General features: G+C 38.6%; 1 non-coding gene across 1 annotated transcript; it reads right to left on the reverse strand.

Annotated features, from left to right (window-relative positions):
• Window positions 1-505: 505 nt before the first annotated feature.
• LOC139183720 (small nucleolar RNA SNORD42) lies at window positions 506-573 on the reverse strand. Its single transcript, XR_011567341.1, has one exon. It is a non-coding gene; the product is annotated as a small nucleolar RNA SNORD42 (small nucleolar RNA).
• Window positions 574-16,967: the final 16,394 nt, after the last annotated feature.

Raw genomic sequence — 16,967 nt, forward strand, 5'->3', positions numbered from 1 at the left:
ACTGAAGCAACTTAGCAGCAGCAGTAGCAACAGTCTTAGCAAAAGGTAGAAAAAGACACACCATCTGTTAACACTGGTTATCTGGGAGGAGAGTGGGAGTGGATGTGACATGAATTGTATTATTTACTTGTACTGAATACTTCTTTTTTTTTTTAATTTTGAACTCCCTGTTTATTCAGCTTTTTTCTCTTCTATGCCCAGTGGCCCTTGCTTGTTCTTTGTGGTGCCACACAGTGGTGAAGTGAAGTGAAGTGAAGTCGCTCAGTAGTGTCCGATTCTTTGCGACCCCATGGACAGTAGCCTATCAGGCTCCGCCATCCATGGGATTTTCCAGACAAGAATACTGGAGTGGGCTGCCATTTCCTTCTCCAGGGGATCTTCCCAACCTAGGGATCGAACCTGGGTCTCCTGCATTGCAGACAGATGCTTTACCATCTGAGCCACCAGGGAAGCACCCCGCCCCCCAAAAAAATTTCTACACATGTGCAAAAACAAATTTCCACACGGGCATCGGTGGTTCCTTTGAAGACATCACAAAGTCTCAGGAGATTCAAATTTTTCCATCATATGCACCACACAGTGGTAGACATCAGGAAATGCAAGTGACCTTTGACCACTCTGATCCTTCTGAAGGAAAGAGAAGAGTGTAAGGAGAGAAGCAACAGCATTTCAATTGTATTTGATTCAGAGAATGAAAGTGGTCATAAGAATGTTGTTTTCTCCCAAACTCATCAAAAGTTGGTTGTAGCATCAATGTTCCAAAAGCAATTAGCAGATTTGCACTGTTGACTAAGGATTTTCTCCCTTTGGAGAAGCTAGTAGCAGCTTCCAGAGAAGGCAATGGCACCCAACTTCAGTACTCTTGCCTGGAAAATCCCATGGATGGAGGAGCCTGGTAGGCTGCAGTCCATGGGACTGCAAAGAGTCGGACACGACTGAGCAACTTCACTTTCCCTTTTCACTTTCATGCATTGGAGAAGGAGATGGCAACCCACTCCAGTGTTCTTGCCTGGAGAATCCCAGGGACAGGGGAGCCTGGTGGGCTGCCGTCTATGGGGTCGCACAGAGTCGGACACGACTGAATCGACTTAGCAGCAGCAGCAGTTGCAGCTTCAAACAGCTATAGCTATGTCTTTTATGCCCACCACTTTCCACTTTACCTTCTTCCGTCAACCTCTTCAGCGTCATTTCAAAACAGTGACCCACTAGTACTCTATCCTTCAACAATAACATTCTTTTCAGCTCTCAGGCATGTCCTTCCCAGTCTTCATTCTGGATTTTCATGTATGTGTTTCCTCTGTTTGAAGCTCTCCTTCTTTCCCCACATCACCCATTCCTCATTCAGGTCACAGAAGAGAAAATCACCTTCTCTAGAAAACTCTAAATACTCCTCAAACACCCTGCTCTGACCTTTCTCCAGCACAGCATTTACCATACACTCTCTCATAATTCGTAGTTAGTTGCCCATCTACCCAAGTTTAGCTCCCTGAGGGCAAGAACCAAGCCTGTATTGTTCTCTTTTGTGGCCCAGCATCAATCTGCAAGGCACATTGTAGTGACTGTAAAATTTTTTCTCAGTTTCTCTTGATTTTATTGTTCTTTTTTAAAAAAAAAGATAAAAGTACCTCTTCTATTTACTGTTGAGGATATACTTTGAGTCAAGCTCTGGGCTAAAAAATTCATATACATTATCTGATTTAACCTTCTGCTAACCCTTAAGCCTATACTACTCTTCTTCCTTGTGGAAACTCAATATTTTTGGATACCACCTGCTGCTCTGATCTCTCTTCTTCCTCTGAGGTATTCTATGCTCCAACTCCAACAAAACACAGACTTTAACTATGTTTAAGGAATCTTAACTTGAACTCAGCTATTACTTAGCTTAGTTTACTTAGCTTACTGGATCCATGGAATCCAGTTCCTCATGCTAACACAGTAAATTTAAAAACAAATTCATATCAAATTATAACCCTCTGGGACACACACTTTTATGGGGTACACAGAGTAATAATGCCTTAAACCCAAACAAGGGAAATTTGAACATCCCAGCTGGACTCTGAGGAAGATACTTTTAGAAAGGAAATTCTCAACATTTGTTTTGTAGACAACATCTTTGAAGCACCATCTACGCCGCCTATTTGTAAGGAAAACCCTGTGTTTGGAGTAATCTTGTGAGTGTTCAATCTTGTTCCATGACTCGGAGTTACCACAAGTTTTCTAACCATAGTAGAAAAGAAAACAACTTCATTTCTTTTTTATGTATGGATTTCCAATGTTGTTTATCTAAAGAAAAAGCAAACAGTGAAGAACTGTATTTGTAACTATTCTGATCAGACATACACTATACAGGATTTTGTTGTCCATTATAAAGTATTAAATCACCCCACTCCAGGGAGGTCAGGGTGAATGTGAACTGACTCCCCAGGTGCTGGGTACAGTGTTCTTTATCTTGACACTCAGTCCCTCAGGATGTCCTTGATGTCAGACCTTCAAACAGTGACAAGCCATATGGACGTATGTAAAAAAAAATTGTATGTTATCGGCTCCTAACTTGATAAGATAATGACCAAACTCTCCAGGTCAAGATGCTTTCCTTCCCTTCTGAGTAGTCAAGGCTAGTGAGCCAACAAGTAGCTAGGGACCGGGGATGGACAACTGAAAACATGTGGCAAAAAAATCCTTCTCTTGACAACTTAAGAAGAAGAACTTCAAAATATCAGTCTGGAGGTCTTGGGAGCTAAGGGAGTGGAATCACAAGGGTAGATTAATGAAAATGGCAAAGAAATAGATGCTTGTCATAAAAGGCTGGACTAGCTAAGGTCAACTGACTTCAGTGTAGGATGAACAGAGTATGCTTCACTCTGCCATCTAGTGGTGAGAGGCCCTTTGTAGTCTGTGACTCAGACGGTGCTCCAGGACTGACTTCTATTCCACAGAGGACATTCTGGCTCATTACCGCATTATTGAATCCTTCTCAAGGGAAACTGTGAGGTAGATAATTTTCTGTTTTACAGATCAGGAAACTAAGAGTCAGATAGACTAAATGGCTATAAAAAGTAAGAGCTGGTACATGTTCTATACCTTGTAAGCTAGCCTATACTTAGCGCTTTGAGAAATTCAGAGTAGTGATTGACTCTCCCACCCACCCAGCATAGATGAAGAAAAACAGAGAAATTTTCAGTTCAGTTCAGTCACTAAGTCGTGTCCGACTCTTCGCAACCACATGAATCGCAGCACGCCAGGCCTCCCTGTCCATCACCAACTCCTGGAGTTCACTCAAACTCACGTCCATCAAGTCAGTGATGCCATCCAGACATCTCATCCTCTGTCGTCCCCTTCTCCTCCGGCCCCCAATCCCTCCCAACATCAGAGTCTTTTCCAGTGAGTCAACTCTTCGCATGAGATGGCCAAAGTACTGGAGTTTCAGCTTTAGCATCATTCTTTACAGAGAAATCCTGGGGCTGATCTCCTTCAGAACGGACTGGTTGTATCTCCTTGCAGTCCAAGGGACTCTCAAGAGTCTTCTCCCAACATGACAGTTCAAAAGCATCAATTCTTTGGGGCTCAGCTTTCTTCACAGTCCAACTCTCACATCCACACATGACTACTGGAAAAACCATAGCCTTGACTAGACGGACCTTTGTTGGCAAAGTAATGTCTCTGCTTTTCAAAATGCTATCTAGGTTGGTCATAACTTTTCTTCCAAGGAGTAAGCGCCTTTTAATTTCATGGCTGCAGTCACCATCTGCAGCGATTTTGGAGCCCCCAAAAATAAAGTCTGACACTGTTTCCACTGTTTCCCCATCTATTTCCCATGAAGTGATGGGACCAGATGCTGGCAATGGAAAAACGTATCCCCGCATGTTCTTTTTTGGAGAAGGAAATGGCAACCCACTCCAGTATTCTTGCCTGGAGAATCCCATGGACAAAGGAGCCTGGTGGGCTACAGTCCATAGGGTCGCAACAAGTCAGACACAACTGAATTGACTTAGCATCATCATCATCAACATTCTTTACCACTGAGCCACCTGGGAAGCATATAAATAAATAAATAAATACCATTTATAAACTATCATCATATACTGAGCAACTAACACACACACACACACACACATGTTCTTTACACACCAAACAATAATGCCAGAAAATTTTAAAGTAATAATAAAACAAAGACAAACAATAAACCCCTGAAAAATCATGTGAAAGAACAGGAAAAACTGGAAAAATTATGAATGCATGACTTCAGTAACATTATGATGGCCTGAAGAAAGGAAAACATAAGAATTTAGCAGATGAGAATAACCTTAGACAACTAGTAACTCAATTTTTTCACTTTATAGTTGAAGAAAATGAAGACAAAAAATTCAAGTACTATTTCCTGATTCCAATATGAGTTACTGTGACAACCAAAATTCTATCTCCTCCTCTTTCTTCGTTTGAGATTTTTGACAACAAAAATCAATTATTTGCACTTAAACATATCTGAAATGAGGGACAGAGGGAGATAAAGGGGAAAGAAAGAAGTGAGGGAGAGCAGAGCTAAAACTAATTTCTTTCCATTTGTATTCAGGGTCACATTCTGATGAAAATAAAAGTACCATAATCAGAGTGAACTGGAACACTGGAAAAGATGGAATTTCAGTTTTAAGATACATAAATCAGGCTTAGATCAAGTCTCCTTCTTATTAACTCTTAGATATTGGAATATGAATAACCATATTTTACTGTTGGTTTTCAGTCACGAAGTCATGTCTGATTCTTTGCAACCCCATGGATTATAGCACTACAGAGGAGCCACGTTCCTCTGTCTTCCAGTGTCTCACAGAGTTTACTCAAATTCATGTCCATTGAGTCCATGATACTGTCTAACCATCTTATTCTCTGCTGCCTGCTTCTCCTTTGGCTTTCAATCTTTCCCAGCATCAGGGTCTTTTCTAATCAGATCTTTGCATCAGGTGATCAAAGTATTGGAGCTTCAGCTTCAGCAACAGTCCTTCAAATGAATATTTAGGATTGATTTCCTTTAGGATTGACTGTTTTGGTCTCCTTGCTGACCAAAGGATTCTCAACAGTCTTCTCCAGCACCACAGTTTGAAAGCATCAGTTCTTCAGTGCTCAACCTTCTTTATGGTCCAATTCTCACATCCATACATGACTACTGGAAAAATCATAGCTTTGACTATATGGACCTTTGTCAGCAATGTCTCTGCTTTTTAATGTGCTGTCTAGGTTTGTCATAGCTTTCCCTCCAAGGAGCAAGTATCTTTTTCATTTCATGGCTTTAGTCACCATTGGTAGTGATTTTGGAGCACCCAGATCAAATCTCACTGCTTCCACTTTTCCCCTTCTATTTGCCGTGAATTACAATGTAATGGGAAAAAAATCCACTTACCCAACAATAAGAAATTAATTATATCAATTATGGTATGTCTACTCAATAAAATCTATACAATCAGTTAAATTATACTCTACAAGTAAATTTAGAGGAGGAAATTATTTGCACATCAACACTAATGAAATAAGAATACATGTGGCATAATTCCAATTTTGTATTTTAAAAGTAGATATGATGAAAATAGTCAAAATATTAAAAGTCATTACCTCTGAAAAGAGATATTATAAATATAAATGTTCCTTCCAGATCTGTGCTTTGATGTTATTTCTTTAAATAACTGGTTGAATTTGATAGTGAAAACACTTGAGCCTGAAAGTGTCTTTGAGAAGAAAGTTTATAAATTATGAAAAACAAAGCCACTTTTTAAAATTTTTTTAATATTTTTAATTTTACTCTTTGGTTTTTATTCTGTATAAAAATTTTTTTAAATTTTAAACCTGTTTTAAATGATCTTTTTTGATAGTGCTCTAGCATGGAAGGATGGTTCCACCTTATCACAGGCCAGAAGGACATAGAAGCTCAAATTCCCCACTTGGCCCCTGTTGATACTTAACAATGGTGGTGCCCTTCCTTACTGCTGGGCAGGGGTAGGATTTGGCCTCCACTGACCCTTAGGTGGGGGTGGCCTTGTTAGTGCTGAATGAGTGACTATAAAAGTTCTGAGTCTCTACTAGGCCTCCAGTGACACCACCCCAGGGAGAGGGTGAAGGGTGCCTCCTTACTGCTGGGTGGAGATGGAGTAGATTCACCACCGTCATCACAATGGGTGGACCCATTATCAGCCAGTAGGGATGAAAGTCCCTGTTCCTTACTTGGCCTTTTCTGATTCTTGGTCACACTTCATGATAGCCTCATTAGGCGGAAAGTCTAATTCATGCAACTTCTGCTGGCATAAATAGGGGGAAGGACCAGAGGTTTTTTTGTGGTGCGTGGATAGAAGAGAGCCATACTGTCTAAAAGTTTTACTCTTGATTGGCAGTCCCTTTCCTGGTTCTTTGACTAGGGAAAGAAGGTGTTGGTTGGAGCTGTGTTTATCTGCAGCCATTGATTGGCATTATTGGATTGCCAGCTTCTGCTCCAAATCTGAGATAAGGCTAAAAAGAAAATTTAGGAAATTCACTAATGTGTCCTTTCTTAGGTCTTGATGTCCAAGTTTGTCTGGCTTCTTCTTTCCATCAATCAGAATCTTCTTAGGTTTGTTTTATTTGTAATGTGCAAGAGCTTGTTTTATTTATAACATGTAGGAGTTTTAGTTATTCTTAGTAGGAGAAATAGGGGAAAGTATGTCTCCATCATCCCAAAAGCAAAAACTCTGCTAATAAATCCTGATAAAGTGAAATCTGTTGTTTTGGTTTTTTGGGGGTGGGGGATGTGGGAGTGGGGTGGGGGGCGGGGGAGTGTTTTGTTTTACCTTGACATTAAAGTCAAGTAATCTGAGACTCCTTTTTACAAATGAAGAAACTACATCCCTTAGAATTTAGAAAGTGAAAGTGAAAGTCACTCTGTCATGTCTGACTCTTTGTGACCCCGTGGACTATACAGGCCATGGAATTCTCCAGGCCAGAATACCAGAGTGGGTAGCCTTTCACTTCTCCAGGGGATATTCCCAACCCAGGGATCAAACCCAGGTCTCCTGCATTGCTGGTGGATTCTTTACCAACTGAGCTATCAGGAAATGATTTTCAAAAGAAACAAAGTCTTTGTTTGTAGAACCAGAATGAATATTCCTAAACCATCATGTTTCTAAGAAAAATTATTTAGTTTTCTTCAGTTTAGTATCACCTAGATATTGGTAGCACCAATAAAGTGATTTCCTTGGTTATGCTGAATTATGTGACTAGCTATGGTATTCTAAATACAGGACACTGTTGCACATTCTATGTTCCAAAATTAATAACCAGCTTTTCAATCTATTTCTAAGTTATAAAAACTGAAGTATTATTTTATAGTAAATACAGTCTAAGTAAAATTTGTTTCAAAACAATTTCCCTCCAAAATAAAATTTTGAAGAAATAAGACAACGGAGACATTTACTTTGGGAGCTGTGGTATTTGAGAGCTAGAAAGGATTTCAGTGTTCATGTAGCAAAGAGGAAAAGAAAGGCTTGGGAGGCTGCAACCAAATCCTCTCACTTTAAGACCCAGCTTTCATGCTAAGGAGCTCAGTGACCTTGAATGAGCCATGTGCTTGTACTAGGCTTGGTTTTTCCAAAATTAGCTCTCAGATTTCATTATTATTATTATTATTTTATGATCTGACTTCCTGTAAGAATATTACAGATACATGTAATAATTTTAGCCCAACTAAATGCACTTATAAAATTGGAAGAATAGAGTTATCTTTCTGAGCAAGGAAACAAAAGATTGCATATCAAGACGTATAAACTTGACTCACAGATGCATGCTACTTACCGCTTTCCAACCCCCAGAGCACAGTGGAATGTTCTCAGTAATCACTCTCACATCAGTGTAGGCTGAGCCAACCTCAGAACCTTACGGTCCACAGCCATTTGAGGTTGAGGAGTCACATCAGTGCAACTGGTATTTTTCCAAACAAATTTTAAAATTTTCATTGAGAGTTGCTACACACACCACCCAGAGTGTTACCAGATCTTTCTGAAATGCTAAGTGAAAATGAATCCAATTTAATACTTAAGTAACATTTTAACTTTACATGTAGGAGTTTCAATTTTTATGCATTACTTCCTAGCTATACTTTCACAGAATGTTAGAAATAATTTCCTTCTTTTAATCCTAGTAATTTAACCCTTTTCCATTTGACAGACATTTTTCTCCCTTTACTTTTAGTTGATGTGAAATTTGCATGCCTGATGGTACTTTCAAATTAAACAGCTCATACATAACTATTGCTATTATATGGGGTGCAATTATAAGTGTCAAAGCTGCAGCTGGCTTCCTCCTCTTCCTTTCAACTAAAAGAAAAAAAATCACTGAGTAATACCAATGGGATAAAGCTTCTGCCATGGTTTCTTGGATGAGAATTAAGTATTACATGCAAATCAAGCATGCATTACAATTTTGTGAAATAAATTCTTAGAAAACTCTTAGTTCAGTCATTTTATAACCGTATATGCAATGGTGCTTTTATTAGGATATATAATGGTTTAATCAGTCATTATTCATACCCATTGATTCATGACTTGAAAAGAATGCCCTTTCAATAGCCCATATGGAAACTTAAGGATGTGGTATCAGCTATTTTGAAAACCTATATATTGGCAAATTTTTATTAATAAGCTCTTTATTAATGTTCAGTTTGTAATAAGTAACCTGGGTCTTCCACTTGTCATTGGATGCTGGAGATCTTCCTAATTATTACATCATCCTTCTGTAAGGCACCCTTGGTAGTGTGGGTTCCTTCTACTACTGCTGCTACTACTAAGTCACGTCAGTCGTATTCGACTCTGTGCGACCCCATAGACGGCAGCCCACCAGGCTCCCCCGTCTCTGGGATTCTCCAGGCAAGAACACTGGAGTGGGTTGCCATTTCCCTCTCCAATGCATGAAAGTGAAAAGTGAAAGTGAAGTCGCTCAGTCGTGCCCGACTCTTAGCGACCCCATGGACTGCAGACTACCAGGCTCCTCCGTCCATGGGATTTTCCAGGCAAGAATACTGGAGTGGGGTGCCATTTCTGGTCACTGATAATTCTGTGTTTCACTGCAGGCTGTGTTGCTGTTCTAGCCTAAAACAGTCACTTAACAGTGACTTAACGGAGAGATTATTCCTTCATACTAGTTCATACTAGTTGAAAGCTTCCATTTGTTGTCCCCACCACCCTAATCCCTGGAGGAGATCTTGATTCCTTTTGAACCATAGAGTTCAGTCTATTAAAGCCATGTGTTTTAAATAGAGAAAGCCTTCAGATTGGCTTCAGGATATAAGCTCTCTCAGATAAACAGATGGAACCATCTCCTGGCTGCCATTTTGCTTCATTTCTTTTGAAGTATTCACTTTGGCTGACTTAAAAGTTTTTGAGATTTACTTTTCATTGAAGTCATGTATTTGGATTCCATCAGTGGAATTTTTTTCTATTTTATGTATAAATAGGCTATTCTAATACAAAATAAACTTCAAAGTTTGTGAAGCCAAAAAATAAAATAATAGCTACCCATATATTGTGACTACTACTATCATGCTAGAAGCTTTAAATATATTATCTCCAACCCTCAGAATAGCTCTGTAAAGTATTTATTATTTCCTGAGTTTTATAACTGAAGTTAAGGAAAGTAAAGTCACTTTTGCAAAGACAGCAGAAGAATGAAAACTGAATTCATGACTATCTAATTCCAAAACTAAGTCTCTATCTATGACACCATTCTATAAAGAAGAATGTAATGATATGAATTTCACACAACACATACAGAAATTAATTTCATTATATGTTATATACTTTACATGTACTTTTGACTTTTCAACACTATTCAATAAATACTTTTAAGCAGCTACTGTGAAGCAGGCCTAAGTGTTTAGGGAATCAAAACTGAATGAAACAATTCCTGCCCTCAGGAACTTCATTAAATCTGGTGGAAAAAATAAGGCAAGGACAAGAATAGCTCTGCTACTGCTGCTGCTAAGTCGCTTCAGTCGTGTCAGACTCTGTGCGACCCCATAGACAGCAGCCCACCAGGCTCCTCTGTCCCTGGGATTCTCCAGGCAAGAATACTGGAGTGGGTTGCCATTTCCTTCTCCAATGCATGACAGTGAAAAGTGAAAGGGAAGTCGCTCAGTCATGCCCGACTCTTATCGACCCTGTGGACTGCAGCCTACCAGGCTGCTCCGTCCATGGGATCTTCCAGGCAAGAGTACTGGAGTGGGTTGCACTTTGAAACAAAGATAAATACTGCTGCAGAGGTATAAATAGAGGTTTCTGGATGTTCAAATGCAGAAGTCCCACAGGTCAGTATGTAACTATAATGTTTATAGCACTTACTATGTTCTAGCTCTTGTTTTAAGTATATTATTTTTTAGTTCATTTAATTCTACCATGTTTGCATCATTATAAAGATGATTTTAAAAACCTCATTTTAAGGAGGGGAAATAAGTTCTGAATGACTAAAATAACTTGTCTGAAGATACCTATCCAATAAGAAGTTAAGTTGGCTAAGCCTGTAGTAGAAAGAAATGCGCATAACTGCCCTGTGGTAGAGCCTATGTACTTAACTGCTCCACCATTCTTCCTAGTTTGGAAAAGTCTCTGAATTGGGATACCTATCCAAAGTCTGCCTCAAAGAAGGGATGGACTTTATTTTTAGCAGGCCAAGATGGAATTCCCTTGCTGTCATCTCCTTTCTCTGTCATAATGATGTTGCATAAATTGGGGTGCAGGGCTGATTTCCTGCTTTGCAGAGGAAAAATCACAGGCATCAGGAGATCAAGTGATTCCTTAATAAAACAAAAGTAAGCTGAGAAATTGTGAGCATTTTACTATCTATGTTGACAAATACAAGAGAAATAAACACACTTATATAATTGTATTTTCTTAAACTATATCTGAAAGATATCTGCAAAAGGGAAACTATGGTAGCTTCTGAGTCAGAGAATCAGTGAATAATATTCACTATTAACAAAATAGATTTATTTTACAAGTCAAGTCTGAAGAATAAACAAAAAAAAAAAACAAGCTGAATAATATTTGCGGGTAAGAGTGAAAATAAGGAAATGAGAGTGATTTTCTTATAAAACCCGGGCTAATTCATCATGGAGCAATTACAAATTTTTTTCAAAAAAGATTTGACTTCTTCCTTTGATTGGATGTTTTTGAACTGTGGTGTTGGAAAAGACTGTTGAGAGTCCCTTGGACTGCAAGGAGATCAAACCAGTCAATCCTAAAGGAAATCAACTCTGAATATTCATTGGAAGGACTGATGCTGAAGCTGACGCTCCAATACTTTGGCCACCTGATGCAAAAAGCCGACTCATTGGAAAAGACCCTGATGCTGGGAAAGCTTGAAGGCAGGAGGAAAAGGGGATGACACAGGACAAAATGGTTGGATGGCATCACCAACTCAATGGACATGAGTTTAAGCAAACTCTGGGAGACAAGTAAGGACAGGGAAACCTGGCATACTGCAATCCAGGGGGTCACAAAGAGTCGGAAACAACTGAGTGACTGAACAACGACAACTTCCTTTGATGACCTGATGGACAACATGTATTTTGAAATATACATTCCATACATTTTAAACTGTTTCCTTTCAATGTACAATATTCTCATTATCTTAAAGTCATACTTTATATATATATAAACATATAGAAATAAATCTAATAGAAGAAAATATCACTTCACTTTCTTATAATTTTGCAAATCATTGTTACAAATGCATAGAAACATATATTCTTCAAGTAAATAAACTCCTAATACCAGAATTAATGTGGTTTTAAAACTGTCTGTTTTTCACTATGAATAATAAATAAAACTTCTGATAAATAAAAAAGAACTCTTTCAAAATTACATATATTTCCTGCAAAACTTAGCATTCTAGAATACTATTTTCAACTTAGCCTATTGTTTGTACGTGTGTCCAAAAATCTGTGTACTGATTGCCAGAGCTTTCTATTCCTTTTCACCTGTGGTTGTCACTGTGTTTGACGCAACATCTAATATTTGTAGGTATATATGTTGTACATCAATACATTCCCAAGCGCATGCCCCAACACTTGAAACATTAGAACTTGCTATAGGTAGCAAGAAAAATAAAGTGTGTTATTAGGCTTTTTTTAATAGCAGAATTTATTATTATCTTTAAAAATACACATGGCCTTGGTAAAAGACAAAAGCATGAGAATGGGAAATCACTCTTACGTTCAAGGACTAAACGTTCTTTCAAATAGTTAACTGCAAAATGCATAAAACACACAAAAATGGTATGTAACAAATAGTAAAACATAATGGAAGTTTAACTGTTAAAAGAATAAAAGCTGCTAAATGAATAATAGCAGTAGCCAAGCCGGCTATGATTTCATGCTTTTCCATTGTAAAATGTAGGAATCCATTCACATATAATAATTCCAGAGGGAAAGTTCCACACTTTTAAGATATTTGTGGAGTAACAAGTCAGCTTCGCTAGAATCCTCCTCATTTTAAAGACAAACAAAACCTGCTGATGCTTCACATTCCTGAGAAAAGTAAAGATTAAACCTCCCAAGAACTAGAAATGCCTAATTACCTGCTTTCTAGAATAATTTTCTCTATACCCATACAAGAGACAGGCAAATAAGAAAGGACAGAATAAGCACTGTTATCATGAAAGTTGGGGGGTGGGGGGAGGTGGCTGGTGGCGCTTCCCTGGTGGCTCAGATGGTAAAGAATCTGCCTGCATTGTGGGAGACCTGGGTTTGATCCTTGGATCAGGAAGATACCTAGGAGAAGGGAATGGCTACTCCAGTGTTCTTGCCTGGAGAATTCCATGGACAGAGGAGCCTGGTGGGTACAGTCCATGGGGTCACAAAGAGTTGGCCATGATTGTGCAATTAACACACATACACACACACATATCACGAAAGGGCACATGTTGTAAGGACCAGTCTGCTAAATTAAATGACTGGTGAACTCCATCCTAGGTTCCTCTAGTTTTTTTATACTGTACACACTCCCTCAACAAGACAGAATTAACATATTTTTCAAAAGGTTGTTCTTTTCTAGTCTAACAAAAATAGAACTCAATTTACATTTGACAGAAATAACTAAACTGGGAAAACTCTTTACTTCCTCCCTAATTCCTTGTGGTAGATTGATTGCATGACTGACCCTAATTCTTTACTTTATTATGTGAGTTTCGAATTCCTCCCACTGAAGCAAAGTTTATTTCCACAACCAATGTGACTTGCTTCGGCCAGAAGAAAGAAGTAGAAGTTGCAGTGCCCTGTTCCAACCCTAGGCCTCAAGAGGCCTTGCACAGTCCCAGTTACTCTCCTATATCTCTTCCCTCATCAGAAGAACATACTGACTCTATCTGTTGGTCACAGGAAGAGGGCAATGAGAGACACATTGAGCAGAGCCACGTAGCCAGCCAACTGCAGTGAACTCATCCAAGACTGGCAAAACTGTCCACCTAAGCTTAGCATAGATGAGTTGACTTACAAAGTCATGAAAAAGAATAACTAACTATTGTTTTAAACCACTAGGTTTTGGCATAGTTTCTTACTCAGCAACACCTGATATTTCCTCCAGCACTCTTTTCAGTTATTTCTTCTTTCTATGTGAATGTTCCTCCTGATCATCTGTAGGCTCATGAGCCACAGCAGTACATTAACTGCGGGGAGCCGGTGAGGCATTCTGCTCATGACAAAGGTCATGAGGAAGGAGGCTCGGCATACGCAAAGCCGGGATCGAGCCTCAGGAGTCCCCCCGGATATTCTCGAGCATTTTCCCCCCAAAAACCAGAGTCTGCCTACTTTATTGCTTTGTGCTCTCACCTCTGACTTTACTGGGGACTGTCCCCTACCACCATCTCTCTCTCTCTGTCAAAGAGTTAACTTACAGCTCCAATTAATAAAGTTCCTGGGCAATTAGGAGTGTTTAAATCCAAACCCCTCAGATGGCTCTCTAACTCGCCTGACAAGTTTACCCGGACTCCTGCAGCTATGCATACGATTGTTTACAGTCTCCTAGCCTCCAGAGGCACGGGAAGCTTAAGATATTCAAATAGCTTAGAGCCTCTCAGAGAGTTACAAACTGTCAGAATAAGACTAGTAAAGGATTTCATTGATGAGTCAATGTTTGTTGCCAAGTTTTCACATCCCCTGAATTGTATCCTTGAATATGTATTAATTAATAGTTGGTATATAGTAAAAAATAAGTAGTGGCCTTGGTGTTAGTAACTTTAGACCCTTAAGGTAATAAATTCTTTCTTTGTTGTAAACCCATTACACATCCGCCCTATAGGAATGCAATTTTATCTTTGGAAGATGGTGCCAAACCTTAAAATAATTACTCTTAGAGAAAATAAGTCTTTGTTGATAAGTCCTTGTCAAGAGTCATAAAATGTTAGTAGGCCTTCTGGCCAGAAGATGATGTAAATCACCTAAACCATTTGTATACGATAAATTTGCAGGAAAGAAACCTTGGTTTTTGATAAGAATCAAAGACTGGTGACTTTGCATCCCCTATTATCCTCTATGTGTAACTTAGGGTATAAAAGCCCCTGTTGAAAATAAAGCTACGGGCCTTGCTCACCAACGCTTGGTCTCCCCATGTCATTCTTTCTTTTAACTTCCAGCTGAGTCTCCATCTGGAGCGCGGAACCCACCACGCTTACTAATTATGCCTGGGCTTCTAAGACCCACTCGAGAAGGTGTCTAGGGTGAGGCACCTTCCGCTATTCGAGAGGGCGCCTGCGGCCTATGTAAGTGGTGCAAACTTCTTGTCTTGAAGTTTTATTGGTCTCCCGCGTAAACCAAGCTACTCAGCTTCTTTTCTCCACTGAATTTTCCTACTGAGCTATCCTCATTCTATTGTTCTCTATATCTCTAATTAGCATATAAATAGTCGCCGACGCTGTCTCCCCTTCGAATACCCTGGATCAGCCGGGGCTGGTCCTCGGCAATTAACAATGTAAGAAGTATGCCTTTAGAGGAGGAGTTTCAATTTCATTTTAGGTTTAAGATCTCTCCTACTCTCTAAAGAATGCTTTAAAAAACACATGACACAGAATAATCTGGTTTGTTCTTACTCAGCTCTGTCTGTAATAAAAAAATTAATTAAATTAAAATAAGCCTCAATAACATCAGATTATTCAAAAGGGAATGAACATATAATGCAAGATAGTTTAATTATTATACATTAATATATTCTTACTATAAGTAAATGATTATATACTATGACCAAGTGAAATTTATCCAATAAGTGTAAGGTTTATTTAATAGCCAGAAATTAGTCTATGTAATAATACATATGAGCAAAGGACAAAAATTGTATGATTATCTCCATAGATGCAGAAAAAGCATTTGCCAAAATCTGATAGTCTTCTTCCTTGGAAGGAAAGTTATGACCAACCAGACAGCATATTTGACATTACTTTGTCAACAAAGGTCCGTCTAGTCAAGGCTATGGTTTTTCCAGTAGTCATGTATGGACGTGAGAGTTGGACTATAAAGAAAGCTGAGCACCGAAGAATTGATGCTTTTGAACTGTGGTGTTGGAGAAGACTCTTGAGAGTCCTTTGGATTGCAAGATCCAACCAGTCCATCCTAAAGGAGATCAGTCCTGGATGTTCATTGGAAGGACTGATGTTGAAGCTGAAACTCCCATATTTTGGCCACCTGATATGAAGAGCTCACTCATTTGAAAAGACCCTGATGCTGGGAAAGATTGAAGGTGAGAGGAAAAGGGGACGACAGAGGATGAGATGGTTGGATGGCATCACCAACTCAATGAACATGAGTTTGGGTGGACTCCGGGAGTTGGTGATGGACAGGGAGACCTGGTGTGCTGTGGTTCATGGGGTCACAAAGAGTCGGACATGACTGAGTGACTGAACTGAACTGAACAGTCTTCCATGATATTAAACGGGCAAAGAGAAAAATAATTCAACCAGAAAAGAAGGAAATTTTCTGAACCTGATAAAGAAAATCCGTGAAAAATACAGAGCTAATGTCCCACTTAATGTTGAAAGACTGAATGTTTTACACTACCTCCAGAAGCAAAACAAGGATGCCTACTCTTGTTACTTATATCAACATTCTACTAGAAGTCCTAGCCAGGGAAATTAGACAAGAAAAAGAAATAAAAAGCATCCAGATTTGAAATCAAGAAGTAAAGATATCTCTATTTACTGATGACATGATTGTTTATTTGAAAAATCTTAAGGGATCCATAAAAACATAATTGGAATTAACAAGTTTACCAAGCATACAGGGTAAAGTATCCATACACAAATATTGACTGAATTTCTATATCTAGCAATAAACAACCTTAAAGTGAAATCCAGAAAATAATTCTATTTATAACAGCATTAAAAAATGAAATTCTTTGCAATAAATTTAAAAAGTTACATGTAAAATTTATACTTTGAAAACTATGAAATATTACAGATAGAAATTAATAACATAAATAAGTGAAAAGAGATTTCATGTTCATGGATCAGAAGACTTAAAAGCTCAATTTTGCAGTCAATCGATTTTCAGAAAGTTGAAAATATTCTTTTCAACAAATTCTAATGAGAAAGCTGGATATCCACATGCAAAAAAAAAAGATGAAACACTTCCTAATACCACACACAAAATTAACTAAATATATCATAGATATAAGTGTAAATCTAAAGGCATAAAACTTTTAGAATAAAATATGAGAGCAAATCTCTGTTAGTCTACATTACTGCAGAGAGTGGCTTGGCTTTCTGGGCTGGTTGCTACAGGTAGTATTAATAGATCAGAAATCAATTTTTATATATGGTCTGGCCATTGTCCATTGATACATTCAGTCTCTCAGAATCAAATACTAGGTATGGAATCAATTTACTCAATATTTTTTAGTCTCAGTGACTTCATTTGTAAAATTTGATTATTAGTTGCTTTCTCTGAACAGGATAACACTATACATCCCATACAATTA

Source organism: Bos indicus, chromosome 6 (assembly GCF_029378745.1).
Source record: "Bos indicus isolate NIAB-ARS_2022 breed Sahiwal x Tharparkar chromosome 6, NIAB-ARS_B.indTharparkar_mat_pri_1.0, whole genome shotgun sequence".
Classification (NCBI taxonomy): domain Eukaryota; kingdom Metazoa; phylum Chordata; class Mammalia; order Artiodactyla; family Bovidae; genus Bos; species Bos indicus.